Raw genomic sequence first — 19,156 nt, forward strand, 5'->3', positions numbered from 1 at the left:
GATGGACCACATATACAACAGTGGTCCCATGAGATTATAATGGAGCTGAAAAAGTCCTGTCGTCTAGTGACATTGCAGCCACTTTAAAATCATAGCACAGTGCATTACTTGTGTGTTCATGGTGTTTAAACAAATCTACTATGCAAACAAACCTATGCAACTGCTGGTAGTATGAAAGTATAACACATATAGTTTTGTACAGTACATGATATTTGATTATGATAATAAATAACTATGTTGCTAGTTTATGTATTGACCACAGTATACTTTTTATTGTTATTTTAGAATGTACTTCTTCTACTTATATAAAAAATGTTATATAAAGTTTGGTGACATGTGCCTATAATCCTAGCTACTTGGGATGGAAGGAACTCCTTTAAGCCTAAGAGTCAAGACCAGCCTGGGCAACATAGCAAGAGTTTCTCTCATTTTTTTTTAACAGTTAACTATAAAAGAGCTTCAGGCAGGTCCTTCAGGAGATAGTCCAGAAGAAGGTATTGTTACCACAGGAGGTGACAGCTTTATACAGGTTAGTGCCCTTTCCAGTGGGACAAGATGTGGAGGCAGAATAAAGTGATATTGATTATCCTGACCCTATGTAGTACTAGGCTAATGTGTATGTTTATGTCTCAGTGTTTAAGAAAATGTTTAGAAAGTAAAAAAAAATTAAGTATAAAAAAGCTTATAGAATGAAGATGTAAAGAAAGAAAATATTTTTGTTTAGCTGTACAATGTGATTGTGTTTTAAGCTGAGTGTTATTACAAAAGAGTAAAAGTTAAAAATCGAAAAGTTTATAAACTAAAAAGTTACAGTAAGATAAAGTTGTTACTATTTAAGAAAGAAATTTTCTTTGTAAATGTAGCGTAGCATAAGTGCACAGTGTTTATGAAGTTCACAGTAGTGTACAGTAATGTCCTAGATCTTCATAGTAACTCACCACTCATTCACTCGCTTACTCAGAGCAACTTTCAGTCCTGCAAGCTCCACTCAAGAAAAATGCCCTATACAGATGTAACATGTTTTTGTCTTTTGTACTATAATTTTATTGTACCTTTTCTGGTTAACTGTATTTAGAAACACAAATACTTACCATTGTGTTACAATTTCCTCCAGTATTCAGGACAGTCACATGCTGTACAGATTTGTAACCTAGGAGCACTAGGGCTACCCCAGACAGCCTAAGTGTGTAGTAGGCTATACCATCTAGGTTTACATAAGTGCATTCTATTATACTTGCTGACAGAATTGCCTAACGATACATTTCTCAGAATGTATCCCTGTTGTTAAGCAACACTTGACTGTACTATGGAGATTAACCCATTATCATTTTCACCATCTGACTGACACAACTCTAGTGGTAATGAACTCCATCAGCTTTTGTTTATTTGGAAAAGCCTTAATTTCTCCTTTGTTTTTGAAGGGCAATTTTGTCAAATATAGCATTCTTGATTGACATTTTTTTCTTTCAGTATTTTGAATATATTATCTCACTGCCTTCTGGCCTTTGAGGTTTATGGTGAGAAATTTGCTAATAATCTTACAGAGGCTTGTATATAATAAGTTGCTTTTCTCTCTACTTCCATGATTCTTTTTTGTTTGACTTTCAGCAGTTTGACTATATTGTGTTTGATGTGGGTCTCTTAGGACTTTTCCTGTTAGACTTCATTGAGCTTGTATTAGTACATTCATTTCTATCCTCAAATTTGGGAAGTTTTTGGCCATTATTCAAATAAGCTCTCTGTCCCTTTCTTTCTTCTTTTTCCAGGGCTTCCATAATGTATACAATGATGTCTTATAACTTCCTTATTTCCTTCATTTTTTTTCTTCTCTGACTTGGTAATTTGAAGTGATCCACCTTCAGGTTCATTATGCTTCATCTAGCCTGCTGTTGAACTCTTTTAGTCTATTTTTAAATTCAGTTATTGCATTGTTCAGCTCCAGAATTTTTGTTTGGTACTTAGAAAAGTAGTTTCTATCTTTTTATTGATGGCATTATTTTGCTTGTGTATTATTTTCCTGATTTCATTTAGTTGTCTATCGTGTTCTCATTTAGCTTTTGAGTATCTCTAAGAAAGTTGTTTTACATTCTTTGTCAAGTGTCTCAGAGACCTGCATTTCTGTAGGGCCTGTTTCTGGAGATTTATTTTATTCTTTTCAGTGGGCCATATTTCCCTGTTCCTTTGTATGCTTTATGACCTTTTTTGTTGAGATTTGGGCATTTGAAAAAACAACTGCCTCTTCCAGTGTTTATGGACTAGTTCTGTGCAGAGGAAAATCTTCATGACATATAGGCTGTTTGTCCTTTCAGATTTTTTCTAGGGATGCGTCTTGTACATATGCTTTTATTTCAGTTCCTGGTAACAATAATTTGCTGCTTTAAATGTCTTAATTTCCCTAAGAAAGTTATCCCTGCTTCTCCTCAGAAGCCTAGGGTTGCTATTTTATTCTTCTGCCCATAATGTTTTGCTCCCTGGTGCCCACAGGACTTCAGGTTCCCTGAAGTTTTAACACATCGTGGCACCCACTGCTGCTTTCAGCAACCTACAATCTGGTATTCAAACTACGCTACCATTCCCATGAGTCCTTAAAGTCAGGTGAGACAGCAACTTGTCTCTAGAGCAGCCCTCAGACAATGTTGTAAAGCAGAACGTTGCATGAGTTCCAAATTTTTCTTCCATCCTAAAGGAGGAGCTTGGATGCTGGGCAGCTTTCCTCATATTATGTCATGCCATGCTATAATGAGTAGCGGAAGGAGGAAGGGTGAGCAAAAGACAAATTTCCTATCACTTTGGGTGAAGTTTTTCTTGATTAGTGGTTTTCTTAGTTGTGGAAGCTTCTTAATAGACTTTTTGTAGTTCTCACAAAGTTATTAGGTCTGTATGTTGTTGTTAGTTCAGTGTTTTCGTGGGAGAACAAGGGCCTGGAGCTTTCTAGTCCATTATCTTCTAGCCATGCTGACCTCCTTCTTATTCCTGAAATGTGACACACATGCTTCCATTTCTAGACTTTGTTTATGCCTTCCCTTTCTCTGCAATATTCCTTCCTTCAAGTTGTTGCCTAAATGTCAACTTTTTGGAGTGGCCTTCTCTGATTAACCTGTTTAAAAGTGCAACCCTGGCCAGGTGCAGTGGCTCATGCCTGTAATCCCAGCACTTTGGGAGGCCGAGGAGGGTGGATCACCTGAGGTTAGGAGTTCGAGACCAGCCTGGCCAACGTGGTAAAACCCCGTCTCTACTAAAAGTACAAAAATTAGCTGGGCGTGGTGGCAGGCACCTGTAATCTCAGCTACTTGGAAGGCTGAGGCAGGAGAATTGCTGGAACCCAGGAGGCGGAGGTTGCAGTGAGCCGAGATCACGCCATTGCACTCTAGCCTGGGCAACAACAGTGAGACTCCGTCTCAAAACCAACCAACCAACCAACCAACCAACAAACCAACAAACCAACCAACCAACCAGAAGTGCGAGGGAGAAAAAAACTACAACCCTTCTTCTCCCTCAACCTTCTTATTTCCCTTCCCTACCTTTTTTCTGTAGATTATCAGAACCTTCTAACCATCTTTATTTTTTACTCCTTTGCATACTGTCTGTCTTCCTTCACTAGAATATAAACACCATCGGGGCAGGAAATATTTTTTCTGTTTTGTTTATTGCTGTATTCATGGTGCCTAGAATAATGCCTGACATGTAATAGATGTTTAGTAAACACTAATTGAATAAATAGGCTACTGTTCAAAAATTTGATCCAGAAAAGGAGCTTTATTTTCATTTGTATGTCCTTAAATTATAGGTCAGAATTTGACCTGGAAGGGCCAAACGTTCACATACTAATGATAGTATAGTCAAAACCACCTCCTCTCCTTAATAAACATCTGTTTGGAAGGACTTTATAGATGGTTTGCACCAAAGAGTCAACAGCAGACCATCTCTACTTTGCAGAATAACCAATAACATATAGCAATTTAGGAAAATCAAATCAATGTTTTATGAGCCTGAAGAGACCTTGATGTCAAATTGACAAGGGTAGTATGAGAAAGAAAATCTGTGGGCTGATCTCACTTTACAAACATGAGTAATTCTAAATAAATGTTAGTAAATAAATTCTAATTTTATTTAACAAAATGAAATATCAGATATTTTAAAGACAGGCCAAGGATCAGCTGTTCTAGCTCTGTGATCTGTAGCTGTGTGGCCTTGAAAACCCCAACCTCTTAGAGCCTCAACTTCCTTGTTTATAAGATGGGATTGATAAATTCTATCTCATTCATCCTCATTTTCATTAATTCTGTTTTTATTAGTGTACTCATTGTGTGCCATCGATTGCTCTTGGCACTGGTGACCACAGTTGGCACAGTTGCTGCCATGGTGGCCTGGGAAGATTAAATAAGTGAAAATGTCAACATAGCATGGTCCCTAGCACATACTAGTTGCTTAAAAAGATTGTACTCTGGCTGGGTGCGGTGGCTCATGCCTGTAATCCCAGCACTTTGGGAGGCTGAGGCAGGTGGATCACGAGGTCAGGAGTTCAGGACCAGCCTGGCCAATATGGTGAAACCCCATCTCTGCAAAAAAAAACAAAACAAAACAAAATACAAAAATTAGCCGGGTGTGGTGGTACACTCCTGTAGTCCCAGCTACTAGGGAGGCTGAGGCAGGAGAATCACTTGAACCCAGGAGGCGGAAGTTTCAGTGAGCCGAGGTTGCGCTACTGTACTCCATCCTGGGCAACAGAGGGAGACTCCATCTCGAAAAAAAATTATAATAAAAAAAAGTTGTACTCCTTTCCCATATTCCATCCTTCGACCAAACTCTCAATAGTATCACTAATTTATTTTCATACTCATTCTCATCTCTCAAATATCACCTCCAAAGGGAGCCCATCCCTGGTCGTCCATCAGAATAACTCAGCATCCCTTTTTATTATATGATCCTATTTTGTTTTCTTCATAATACTTTTTACTTTCTAAAATTATCTGTAAAATGTTTTTCCCTTTCACTGACTATGTCTCTGTGAAAATGTAAGCTTCATGAGAGCAAGTACCTGTTTTTTGTTTGTTTGTTTTCCTCTCTGTTGCATCCCCAGCACCTAGGAGGTGCCTAGCATATAGACAAGTCCTACACATATGTTGGGGATAAGATGATTGAAGGCCTGCCTCTTTTTCCTCTCTGTAGCTCCTGTGTCAGGCACAGGGTTTGTCCCAGAGCAGGGCTCAGAAAGTTTGTAGAATGAAATTCTTGTAGTGTAGTAGCTGCAAGGTCTCCTTCCCAACTGATTTAAGTGTAAACTGCTTCTCCAGAAAGGTCTGCAGTGCTGGAGAAGTGTGTTGAGTATGACATTAGTAAAGATAGAGTTTCTGTGCGGAGCCAGCTCTCCAACCTTAGAGGTTATAGATATAAATAACCACAGGGAATGTGGGCCCTGCATTTCCCACATTATGCTTCTGTGCAAAACCCTGCTTTTTCTCTGCTTAGGACTCTGGCCTCCTGGGAAGACTGGCAAGTAGAGGAGAGCACATGTACAGAACAATTTCCAAAGTTTGTTTTTTATTTCAGAATGTCATTGGCTCCTCACACAAATCCTGGGAGGTATTGGGTGATTTTGCTCATTTTACAGCAGCTGAGGGCTAGGTGACTTGAAAGCCCTCATCTACTTGCGTGTCACTCAGCAAGTAGATGGTGAAATGGAACCATGTTAATTGCACTTTTCCACTTTAATTTCCATCTTGTGGCATAAGATGGGACTAGAAACGTGCTTAAGTATGTGTTCAAGTTATAAGGGTAAGAACCATGGAAAAGAAAGAGAAAACGATTTTTTTTTGTTTTAAAGAGTTTGTTAAAGATTTTAAGAGAGAGAATGAATAATAAAAGGTTTAAAAGTGCCTCAAAATTACTCTTTTAGGTGGAGAAAAATACCAGGTGCTCTATATAATGCATCAAGAACAGCAGGCATTAGATAATATTATCTGTCAAGAAAAAATTAGAAAACTTTTAGTAAGTAATGATTTTTTAAAAACTTTTTTTGGTAGGAAGTAAAAACTTTGAAGAACACACAAAATATCCCAACTGATTTGACAATGCTTGAAAGAAAAGAAGCTGAGGTTTAAAAAATTTCAACAATGATTTAACACAAGTATTAAATTTATCCGGCAAATCTATATTCTAGCACATTGCTTCCATAATCACTCAATGCTCACAACAACCTTGCAATGTAGGGATTCTTGTCTCCACTTTGGCGTGAGAACATTGTAGCTCAGAGTGCAAAGTGATTTGTCTAAGTACACATAATTAATAAGGACAGGGCCAGTGTTTGAGATACCCTTTCACTAAGCTGTTTTGGTCAAAAGTCTCACGAGCTACCTGAAAAAGACCAAGCCATTAGCTCTGGGCTTATAGTGTGGGTTTTGTGATGCATTATCAGGGCAAAGTGGCATGGAGGAGTGCTGTACCTAGAAAGCCCTCATTCTCATGACCTGTGCAATGACACACGGGGCAGACAGTGATGGAGCTGTACAAACATCACAAAAGGAATGTGCTATGTCTCAAGGTAGGTGGTATCAATGAAGACCCTCTGAGGAATTAAAAACTTTCTCACTTAAAAGAGATCAAGATTCTCACATAATTAACATATCAGCTGCCTTTTCCACAAGGAAGTGATTGGTCTGGAGTGGGTGAGTATGGGATATGGATCAGAGTGGGAGGCAAAAGTGGATTGGAAGCCAGAATCAGGCAAAGAAAAGAAGTTAGAACTAGAGCTTTGGCAGTGCCCCAGGTCTTCCTACGTATGCTTTACTTCACCAGTGCCCCAATGAGAAGAGTTTGGTTATATCTAAGCAGTCTACGTAATATGACGTGTGTATGCAATACATATGTGCATATAGGTGGAAACCTGTAGGCCCATGAGTACACACCCCCCCACCACACCCCCACACACACACACATACTTTGTCTCTCATTTAGCTGCTTAGTAAACTATTTCTTCCTCTTTACATAGGGTGTGCCTTAGTCTGTTTGGGCTGCTATGACAGAATGTGATAGACTGGGGAGTTTATAAACAACAGAAATTTATTACTTACAGTTCTGGAGGCTGGGAAGTCCAAGATCAAGCTGCTGGCAGATTCGCTGTCTGGCGAGGGCCTACTTCATGGTTCATAGGTGGTTGTTTCTCTTGCTATAGCCACACATGGTGGAAGGGATGAGGGAGCTTTCTGGGATATTATATATAAGGATATTAATCTCATTTATGAGGAAGACAGAGGAGGTGATCACCCTCTTATGATCTAATCACCCCCAAAAGACCCACATCCAAATACTAACACATTGGGGATTAGGTTTTAACATATAAATTTTGGGGGTACACATTCAGGCTCTAGCAGGGTGGTTTCAATTCTTATGCATTAAAATTTTCATTTGGGGAAGCAGCCTAACACAGGGCAGTGATTTTTAAATTTTTAACACTCTAAGAAAAATGGAACAGAACAGAGCCCTCAGAAATAGTGCCGCATATCTACAACTATCTGATCTTTGACAAACCTGACAAAAACAAGCAATGGGGGAAGGATTCCCTATTTAATAAATGGTGCTGGGAAAACTGGCTAGCCATATGTAGAAAGCTGAAACTGGATCCCTTCCTTACACCTTATACAAAAATTAATTCAAGCTGGATTAAAGACTTAAATGTTAGACCTAAAACCATAAAAACTCTAGAAGAAAACCTAGGCATTACCATTCAGGACATAGGCATGGGCAAGGACGTCATGTCTAAAACACCAAAAGCAATGGCAACAAAAGCCAAAATTGACAAATGGGATCTAATTAAACTAAAGAGCCTCTGCACAGCAAAAGAAACTACCATCAGAGTGAACAGGCAACCTACAAAATGGGAGAAAATTTTTGCAAGCTACTCATCTGACAAAGGGCTAATATCCAGAATCTACAATGAACTCAAACAAATTTACAAGAAAAAAACAAACAACCCCATCAAAAAGTGGGCAAAGGACATGAACAGACACTTCTCAAAAGAAGACATTTATGCAGCCAAAAAACACATGAAAAAATGCTCATCATCACTGGCCATCAGAGAAATGCAAATCAAAACCACAATGAGATACCATCTCACACCAGTTAGAATGGTGATCATTAAAAAGTCAGGAAACAACAGGTGCTGGAGAGGATGTGGAGAAATAGGAACACTTTTACACTGTTGGTGGGACTGTAAACTAGTTCAACCATTGTGGAAGTCAGTGTGGCAATTCCTCAGGGACCTAGAACTAGAAATACCGTTTGACCCAGCCATCCCATTACTGGGTATATACCCAAAGGACTATAAATCATGCTACTGTAAAGACATATGCACACGTATGTTTATTGTGGCACTATTCACAATAGCAAAGAGTTGGAACCAACCCAAATGTCCAACAACGATAGACTGGATTAAGAAAATGTGGCACATATACACCATGGAATACTATGTAGCCATAAAAAATGATGAGTTCATGTCCTTCGTAGGGACATGGATGAAACTGGAAATCATCATTCTCAGTAAACTATCGCAAAGACAAAAAACCAAACACCACATGTTCTCACTCATAGGTGGGAATTGAACAATGAGAACACATGGACACAGGAAGGGGAACATCACACTCTGGGGACTGTTGTGGGGTGGGGGGCAAGGGGAGGGATAGCATTAGGAGATATACCTAATGCTAAATGACGAGTTAATGGGTACAGCACACCAACATGGCACATGGATACATATGTAACAAACCTGCACATTGTGCACATGTACCCTAAAACTTAAAGTATAATAATAAAATAATAAAAAAAGAAAAATGGAAATTATATTTAAAAAATGCTCCTATATAAAACACACAGTTAGTACTTTGCTAATTCATATTTAATTGACTGTTTCTTTTTCTTTTTACTTTTTTTTTAAATTTCAGGTTCAGGCTTACATAGGAAGGTTTGTTATATAGGTACATTGTATGTCATAGGGGTTTGGTGTACAGATTATTTTATCACCCAGGTAATAAGCTTAGTACCTGATAAGTAGCTTTTCCATCCTCACCCTTCTCCTTAAGGATGTCCCAATGTCTGTTGTTCCCTTCTTTGTGTCCATGTGTACTCAATGTTTAGCTCCCATGTAAAAGTGAGAACATGTGGTCTTTGTTTTATTTGTTTCTGTGTTAGTTTGCTTAGGATAATGGCCTCTAGCTTGAACTAGGTTGCTCCAAAGGACATGACCTCGTTCTTCTTGGTGGCTGCATAGTATTCCATGGTGTATACATACCACATTTTCTTTATTCAGTTTACCGTTGATGAGCATTTATGTTGATTTCATGTCTTTGTTATTGTGAATAGTGTTGTAATGAACATATGTGTACACGTGTCTTTATGGTAGAATGATTTATATTCCTTTGGATATATATACACCTAGTAATGGAATTGCTGTGTCAAATAGTAGTTCTGTTTTTAGCTCTTTGAGAAACCACCAAACTGCTTTTCACAATGGCTGAACTAATTTACATTCCCAGCAGCAGTGTATAAGCATTTCCTTTTCTCTGCAACTTCTTCAGCATCTCTTATTTTTTGACTTTTTACTGATAGCCATTCTAACTGGTGTGAGATGATATCTCATTGTGATTTTGATTTGCATTTCTCTAATGATTAGTGAAGCTGGGCATTTTTTCACATGCTTGTTGGCCACATGTATGTCTTCCTTTGAAAAGTATCTGTTCATGTTCTTTGCCCACTTTTTTAGAGGGTTGTTTGTTTTTTGCTTGTTAATTTGCTTAAGCTCCTTAAAGATTCTGGATATTAGAATTTTGTTGGATGCATAGTTTGTAAATATTTTCTCCCATTCTGTAGGTTGTCTGTTTACTCTGTTGATAGTTTATTTTGCTGTGCAGAAGCTCTTTAGTTTAATTAGGTCCCATTTGTCAATTTTTATTTTTGTTGCAATTGCTTTTGGTATCTGCATCAAGAAATTTTTGAGGTTCTATGTCCAGAATAGTGTTTCCTAGGTCATTGTCCAGAGTTTTTATAGTTTTAGGTTTTACATTTCAGTTTTTACTCCATCTTGAATTGATTTTTGTATATGGTGAAAGGAAGGAGTGTAGTTTTAATCACCTGCATATAGCTAGCCAGTTATCCCAGCACCATTTATCAAATAGGGACCCCTTTCTCCATTGCTTACTTTTGTAGACTTTGTCTAAGGTAAGATGGTTTTAGGTGTGCAGCATGATTTCTTGTCTCTTTATTCTGTTCCATTGGTTTATGTGTCTGTTTTTGTACCACTACCATGCTGTTTTGGTTACTGTAGGCTTATAGTATAGTTTCAAGTCAGTAAGGTGATACCTCCTGCTTTGTTCTTTTTGCTTAGGATTGCTTGGCTATTTGGGTTCTTTTTTGGTTCTATACGAATTTTAATTTTTTAAAAAATTCTGTGGAGAATATCATTGGTAGTTTGATAGGAATAGCATTGAATCTATAAATTCCTTTGGGCAGTATGGTCATTTAAACACTATTCATTCTTCTTATCCATGAGCATGGAATAATTTTCCATTTGTTTATAAAATCTCTGATATCTTTGAGTAGTGTTTTGTAATTTTCATTATAGAGATCTTTCACCTTTCTGGTTAGCTGTATTCTTAGGCATTTTATTCTTTTTATGGTAACTGTGAAAGGGGCCGCATTTCTTGGTTTGGCTCTCAGTTTGGATGTTGTTGGTGTATAGGAATGCTACTGATTTTTGTACATTAATTGTTGTATCCTGAAACTTTGCTGAAGTTGTTTACAAGATCAAGGAGCTTTTGGACAGAGATTATCGGTTTTTTTTAGGTATAGAATCACATCTTTTGCAAACAGGGATAGCTTGACTTCCTCTATTTCTATTTGGATGCCTTTCATTTCTGTCTCTTGCCTGATTGCTCTGGCTAGGACTTCTAGTACCATGTTGAATAGGGGTGGTGAGAGAGTGCATCCTTGTCTTGTTTCAGTTTCCAAAGAGAATGCTTCCAGCTTTTGCCCATTTCTTATGATGTTGGCTGTGGGGTTGTCATAGATGAGTTTTATTATTTTGAAATATTTTCCTTCAATTCCTAGTTTATTGAGAATTTTTAACATGAAGCGATGTTGAGTTTTATTGAAAGTTTTTCTGCATCTTTTGAGATGATCATGGGGTTTTTGTTTTTAGTTCTGTTTATGTTATTGATTTATTGATTTGCATATGTTGAACCAAACTTGCATCCCAGAGATAAAGACTACTTGATTGTGGTGGATTAGCTTTTTGATGTGATGCTGGATTCAGTTTGTTAGCATTTTGGTGAGGATTTTTGCATCTGTGTTCATCAAAGATATTGACCTGAAGTTTTCTTTTTCTGTGAGTGTCTCTGTCAAATTTTGGCATCAGAATGATGTTGGCCTCATAGAATGAGTTAGTCAGGAGTCCCTTCTCAATTTTTTGGAATAGCTTCAGTAGGAATGGTACTGGCTTTTCTTTGTACATCTGGTAGGATTCGTCTTTGAATCCATCTGTTCCTGGGCTTTTTCTGGTTGGTGGACTCTATTACTCATTCAACTTTGAAACTTATCAGTCTGTTCGGGAATTCAATTTCTTCCTGGTTCGATCATGGGAGATTTTATTTCTAGAAATTTACCCATTTTTTCTAGGTTTTTAGTTTGTGTGTCTAGAGGTATTCATAGTAGTCTCTTAGGATTTTTTGTATTTCTGTGAGGTCAGTGGTAATGTCTTTTTTGTTATTTCTGATTATGTTTATTTGGATCTTCTCTGTCTTTTTTAAATTAGCCTAGCTAGTGGTGCATCTATCTTATTTATTATTTCAGAGAATGAACTTTTGAACTCATTGATCTTTTGTATGGTTTTTTGCACCTCAAGTTACTTCAGTTTAGGTCTGATTTTGGTTATTTATTGCCTTCTGCTACCTTTGGGGTTAGTTTGCTCTTGTTTCTCTGGTTACTTTAGGTGTGATGTTAGGTTGTTAATTTGAAATCTTTCTAATTTTGTGATGTGGGTGTCTAGTGCTATAAACTTCTGTTTTAACACTGCTTTGGCTGTGTCCCAGAGATTCTGATATGTTGTATCTTTCTTCTCATTTGTTTCAAAGAATTTCTTGATTTCTGCTTTAATTTCACTGTTTACCCAAAAGTCATTCAGGAGCAGATTGTTTAATTTCCATATAATTGGATGGTTTTGCCCAATCTTTTATGCATTGACTTCCATTTTTATTGTGCTGTGGTCTGAGAGTGTTGTTAGTATAATTTCAGTTTTTTTTTTGAATTTGCTAAGGATTATTTTATGGTTGACTGTGTGGTCAATTTTAGAGTATGTGCCATGTGCAGATGAGAAATACGTGTATTTTGTTGTTTTGGGGTGGAGAGTGCTTTAAATGTCTATTAGTTCCATTTGGTCAGGTGTGAAGTTCAGGTTTTGAATATCTTTGTTAGTTTCCTTCCTTGATGATGTGTCTAATACAGTCAGTGATGTGTTGAAATCTCCCGCTATTATTGTGTCATTATCTAAGTTTCTTTGTAGGTCTCTAAGAACTTGCTTTATGAATCTGGAAGATCCTGCACTGGGTGCATATATATTTAGGATAGTTAGGTCTTCTTGTTGAATTGAATCCTTTACCATTGCATAATGTACTTTAAAAAAAAACATTGTTGGTTTAAAGTCTGTTTTGTCTAAAATTAGAACAGCAATTCCTACTTTTTTCTGTTTTGCATTTGCTTGGTAGGTTTTTCTCCATCCCTTTACCCTGAGCCCATGAGTATCACTGCATGTGAGGTGGGTCTCTTGAAGACGGCATTGGATCTTGCTTCTTTATCCAATTTGCCACTCTGTGCCTTTTGATCAGGGCATTTAGCCCATTTACATTCAAGATTAATATTGATATGTGCGGATTTGATTCTGTCATCATGTTGTTAGCTGGTTATTATGTAGACTTGTTTGTGTGGTTGCTTTATAGTGTCAATGGTCTATGCAACTGGGGTTTTTGCAGTGGATGGTAATGGTCTTTCCTTTCCATATTTAGTACTCCCTTCAGGACCTCTTGTAAGACAGGTCTGGTGGTAAAAAATTCCCTTAGTGTTTACTTGTCTAAAAAGGATCTTATTTCCCCTTTACTTATGAAGCTTCGTTTGGCTGGATATGAAATTCTTGGTTGGAATTGCTTTTTTTTTTTTAAAAGAATGCTGAATATAGGCCCCCAATCTCTTCTGGCTTGTAGGGTTTCTGCTGAAAGGTTTGCTGTTAGCATGATGGTGTTTCTTTTATAAGTAACCTGCCCCTTCTCTCTAGCTGCTTTTAATATTTTTTTCCTTCATTTTGACCTTGGAGAATCTGATAACTGTGTCTTGGGATGGTTATCTTGTGTAGTACCCACAGAGGTTCTCTGCATTTCCTGAATTTGAATGTTGAACTCCCTACTGAGGTTGGGGAAATTTTCAAGAACAATATCCTCAAATATGTTTTCCAAGTTGCTTGCTTTCTCTCCCTCTCTGATTTCTTGAAGGTTTTGTTCATTCTTCTTTAATCTTTTTTCTTTACTTTTGTCTGACTCAGTTATTTCAGAGAACTGGTCTTTGATCTCTGGGATTCTTTCCTCAGCCTTGCCAATTCTGCTGTTAATACTTGTGATTGTAGTCTGAAGTTCTTGAAGTGAGTTTTTCAGCTCTATCAGATCAGTTTGCTTCTTTCTTAAAATGGACATTTTGTCTTTCATCTCCTGGATCATTTTAATGTATTCCTTAGAATCCTTAGATTGAGTTTTGACTTCCTCCTAAATCTCAGTGATCTGCATTTCTATCCATATTCTGAATTTGATTTCCATCATTTCAGCCTGGTTAAAAACCATTGCTGGGGAACTAGTGTGGTTGTTTGAAGGTAAGAAGACACTCTTGTTTTTTGAGTTGCCAGAGTCCTTGCACTGGTTCTCTCTCATTTGTGTGGGTTGGTGTTTCTTCAGTCTTTGAAGTTGCTGTCCTTTGGATTTTGTCTTTTTTGCTTTTATCTTCTTTGATGTCCTTGGAGGTTTCATTGTGCTATAATCTGGGTTCAATAAACTGGCTTCATTTTTAGAAGATCTTAAGGGGCCATGGCTCAACTCAGCACTCTTAGGCTGTGAGCTCTAACTCTAAGGGGCTGGTATTGAGCCCCTGGTTCTTTTGTCTGGTCTCTTGCGGTTAGGAACCAAGAGGGGCCAAGGTGTTCCGAGACTGTGACCACTACACTCTGGTGAGTGGTGCTGACCAAATCACTTCACTGGGGTGGTGGCAGCATGATCTGTGCTTACTCATATGTGCCAGGAACAGTGGCAGTGTGGTGGAGTGCATGTTCATTGGCTCAAAAGTTTTCTTGACTCCTTCTGCTGGCTTGTTAGGTCCTGGTGTCCCTTGACTGAAGCTTCCAGAAGAGCAGAACAGTTACAATTGTCCTGCTCACAGACTCAAAACTGTAGGGGACAAGTTAAAACTTCCTCTTCACCCTTTGAAGGTTTGCTGAAAATCGACTCTGTCTTAGCCTTGTCCTCCTATCTTCCTCACCACCTGAGAGTTTACTACTACAGAGCATACTACACATTGCTCTGTGCCCAGGGGTTCTGAGGTGGTACCAGCCAGGATGGTCATAGCCATGCAGAGCACAAGGGCTCAGGACTGGGCATCCAGGATTGGGGCAAGGACCATGGTGTCCCCATGCTCCCTGGGCATGAGACCCCTAATTCTGGCTCAGGCACTAGAGGGAGGAGGGCTCCTCTCCAGAGTCTGCAGAGTCTGGCTGACGCCTGCTGGAGACTTGGTCACTGCCTACTGGCCCAGTGCCTGCCCTGTCCCTCTGGCTGGAGGCCCAAAGGCAAGGCCTTATGACCCAGTGGTACCATTCAGTGCCAGAGCCTGTGCCCCCGCACCTGCCCTGCACAGACGTCTTATTTTACCATTTCAAATTATAACAATTTCTTATGTCAAAGTCAGTCAGTGAGGACAGTAAGGCAGCTGCAGTGAGCTAATGATTTGAACTGAGGTTTATGAATGACTGTCATGTGTAGCCTCCACATCCTATTTGGTCCTGTATTTTGTTTTATGGTTTAGTTGTCCGGTGTTGGGAAAGTTTTGAATCACATAGAAAAGCAGCTACAAATGGCAGGCCCTTTAAAAAACAAAACAAAACAAAAATAACTACAGTTGACTCTTGAGCAATATGAGCAATATGAGAGTTAGGGGCACTGACCCCTCACACAGTCAAAAATCTGCATATAACTTTTGACTCTCCAAAAACTTAGCTACTAATAGCTGATAGTTCACCAGAAGCCATACCAATAACATAAACAGTCTATTAACATATATTTTTGTTATATGTATTATATACAGCTTACAATAAAGTAATCTAGAGGAAAGGAAATGTTATTAGGAAAATCATAAGGAAGAGAAAATATATGTACTATTTATTAAGTGGAAGTAGATCATCATAAAGGTCTCCATCCTCATTGTCTTCACGGTGAGTAGGCTGAGGAAGAGGAGGAAGAGGAGGAGTTGGTCTTGCTGTCTCAGGGGTGGCAGTTCGTCTACAGGTTTTGTCAAATTATTGCAAATATCCAAAAAATTTTCCAATATATTTACTGAAAACAATCTGCCTATATGTGGGCCTGGGCAGTTCAAACCTGTGTTATTCAAGGGTAAACTGTACTGTGTTTTTCCTTTTTTATAAGGTATTTGACATGCATATTTTCTGGTCAGTAATGTTTATCAAACATTACACTAAACCAAAGCCAGGCACATGAGCATTAGGCTGTGCTATCCCCTACTTCTGCTGACCTAGACCAGTGAAACATCATCTTGGTAGGAGAAATTTTGACAGAAAAGAGGAATTGTAGTCATTCTTTTAAACCAAAGTCACAGCCATCTCAACAGAAAATGTAATACTGTTTTATACAGAAAGGATTTTATACAAACCAGTACAAACACACCTAAATGTGCTGTAAGGAAAGGATACCTTTTAGTCTACTTCTAGCACACAGCATATGTTCATTCAGGCCCAGTATAAGAGGAATGCCAGTGTAGAAAGCATTTTTGCCTTCATGACACTAACAAATAAAAAGTACGCAGTATATAATACTTAAATCTCTGAGGAGGCAATTAGAATAAATTCCAAGATTAGGCCAGGTGTGGTGGCTCACGCCTGTAATCCCAGCACTTTGAGAGACTGGTGCAGGTGGATTACCTGAGGTCAGGAGTTCGAGACCAGCCTGGCCAACATGGTGAAACCCCGTCTCTACTAAAAATACAAAAATTTAGTTGGGTGTGATGGTGGATGCCTATAATCCCAGCTACTCGGGAGGCTGAGGCAGGAGAATCGCTTGAACCTGGGAGGCGAGGTTGCAGTGAGCTGAGATTATACCACTGCACTCCAGCCTGGGCAACAGAGTGAGACTCCATCTCAAAAAAACAAAACAAAAACAAACAAACAAAAAAGAAATTCCAAGGTTAGATCCTCTTGGTTAGTCTGAATATTCCTCTATAAAAATATTTTTTTCCCTAAAAACAATTCTCAAAGGAGGCTTCTGGAAACAGTGAGACAACATTAGGACTAGCAGAAGACATAGTGACAAGAAGACTGCAGATGCAACACTAGGGGTTGATTTCTCACATGTAACTTCTAGGTAAAAGACATATCTTTGGTATCTTTCCGCCCACTCCCACAGCCAAGACTAGCTATGACAATAGGAGCTTCAGAAATTTTAAGACAGGGGCAGCTGGTTTGAGTAACCCCTAGATAAGATAAACACTCCCAAATGACCCTCAGCAGCTGGGCCATCAGGGCAGAAGGACTGAAACTCTGACTCAAGTGAAAGAGCTGAGAATGAATAGAAAATTTGAAATGTAGTAAAGCCTGCTGTGGCACTTGGGACAAGGGGGTTTGTAATGGTGGGGGGTTAGTCTACCTTTTTGACCTACCAACTTTATGCTGGAGGAAGGGGGCCTCCAGGTGGAATGCACAACATTGGCTTGCCGAGTGGTCTGGCGCAGAAGCAGCTGAGAGGTGTCTACTCTTGAAGGAGTACTGAATATAAGAAAGTGTTTTAGGAGAAACAGAGGTCCTGAGAGAATCAGGTCATTTTCTCTTTGACTCATCGGTCCTTAACCTTAATGAAGAGCTACAGGACAGAGTCAGCCTTTCCAAGAGGTATTCTGTCCTCATTGGCCACACCTCTCCCAGCCTATAGGGCCAACAATGTCCAGAATAATTCCATTGCTTGGAGGTGGGAGCTAGAGCCAAGATTGTTCTGAAAAGCTAACATAGAAGATGATCTGCACAAAGAAGCTGCCACTAAACCACTGCCGAGGTGTAACTTCCTGACCTCTTTTGTCCACCCTCTAGTCAAGAAGCAATCTTTAAAAGCCTGAAAATGGATAAATGTGCATGGCCTGTTGAAAAGCAATAGCCCTTTCATCTTTGTGCTGCTGTGACGTTGTGAGGGCTGCCATGTTGAATTTGGGAATCTGCTACAACAGCTGTTCATCAATTTTTTAAATCAAAGAAATATATTCATTAAAAATAGGCATGCATGATTGGCCACTACATTCCAGCCCAGGTGACAGACTGAGACCTTGTCAAAAAAAAAAGAAAAAAAAAAAGAAACCATGTGAGTTCATTCTCTTCCATATTTTCAAACTTCTGCTAGTTCTTGTCCATGACATTTCTTTGTAACAATTGGAACTCATCATCCATGATAATCACTCCTAAATATCCAATCACAACTTTAATTTCTGCATCAGAGGAGGAAGAGATGGACAGTGGAATCCCATGGGCCTCCTTATCCACCTGAAACCCCGGCCCAAACTCTATTCTGCCCTGCAGAGCTCTGATCAGCCTGAGGGCATGGGGTGGCTGTGATGAGGTCTGGCTAACTGGGAGGCCTACTGAGGGCTCTGCTCTGTCTGTGCCTGCACAGGAGGACACAGCCACAGGGTCCTCAGGCTCCTCCCACCATCCAGCCTGAAGCTGCTACCTCCAGACGCTTGCTTATAATTGCTCACTGAGTAATCTCAGGATACTTGTCAGATTAAACTGGTCAAGTAGCTTGGAAGTACAAACAACATTTATGTTTCAACATTAAATCACTAACAATATATTGGCATTTCTGAGTTTCAAACATATAATTTGGAGGAGGTCAAAGGCATAGATTCCTTGGTGGTTTTAGAATCCCCATTATCTAGTATTTTGGAACATGACTTAATTATCAGATGAGCATCCTTGTGAGTTTCAAGGCTGCCAAACTTCTTGTGTTTTGCATATTGGACCAGAACTTTAAGTTCCAGGTTCACTGTGGACACTTTATCTGCAATGGAAGCCTGGTAACCCTGTCACCTGCCCATCAGAGCTTAGTCACATTACAGAAGCCCTGAAACTCACTGAAACCCCATCGTCATTGTAAAAGGACAAGGCTATGTTGTGCTTTGTGAGTATTCATCTAGTTTGACACCTGACGAGCACTTGCACTGAGCTGGCCTAACTCAGTTTTTATGCAACAATGCCAGGCACGTATCTTGCCCTAATACACTGGCTTAAACAATTTTATGTGAATCTACACATGCCCCTGCCTGATTTTTTAAGAGCATTTATTTTTTTTTTGAGACTTTGTCACCAGGTTGGAGTGCAGTGGCATGATTACAGCTCACTACAGCTTCTAACTCCTGCGCTCAAGTGATCCTCCTACCTCAGCCTCCTGAGTAGCTAGGATTACAGGTGTGTGCCACCATATCTGGCTACTTTTCTTGTTTTTCATTTTTGTAGAGACAGGGTCTAGCTATGTGCCCAGGCTGGTCTCAAGCTCTTGGGTCAAGCAATCCTCCCACCCTGGCCTCTCAAAGTGCTGGAAGTACAGACATGAGCCACCGTGTACAGCCATAAAGACCACTTTTAATCATTCTAATCAGCTTACCCATTTTCTAGATGTTCATGGCTGGTCCCCACCCAAATCTCATCTTGAATTGTAGTTCCCATAATCCCCACGTGTTGTGGGAGGGACTGGATGGGAAGCGATTGGATTATGGGGGCAGTTTCCCCTATGCTGTTCTCCTGATAATGAGTGAGTTCTCCGGAGATCTGATGGTTTTATAAGCATTTGGCATTTCCCCTGCCGGCACT

Source organism: Nomascus leucogenys, chromosome 2, assembly GCF_006542625.1.
Source record: "Nomascus leucogenys isolate Asia chromosome 2, Asia_NLE_v1, whole genome shotgun sequence".
Taxonomy (NCBI): domain Eukaryota; kingdom Metazoa; phylum Chordata; class Mammalia; order Primates; family Hylobatidae; genus Nomascus; species Nomascus leucogenys.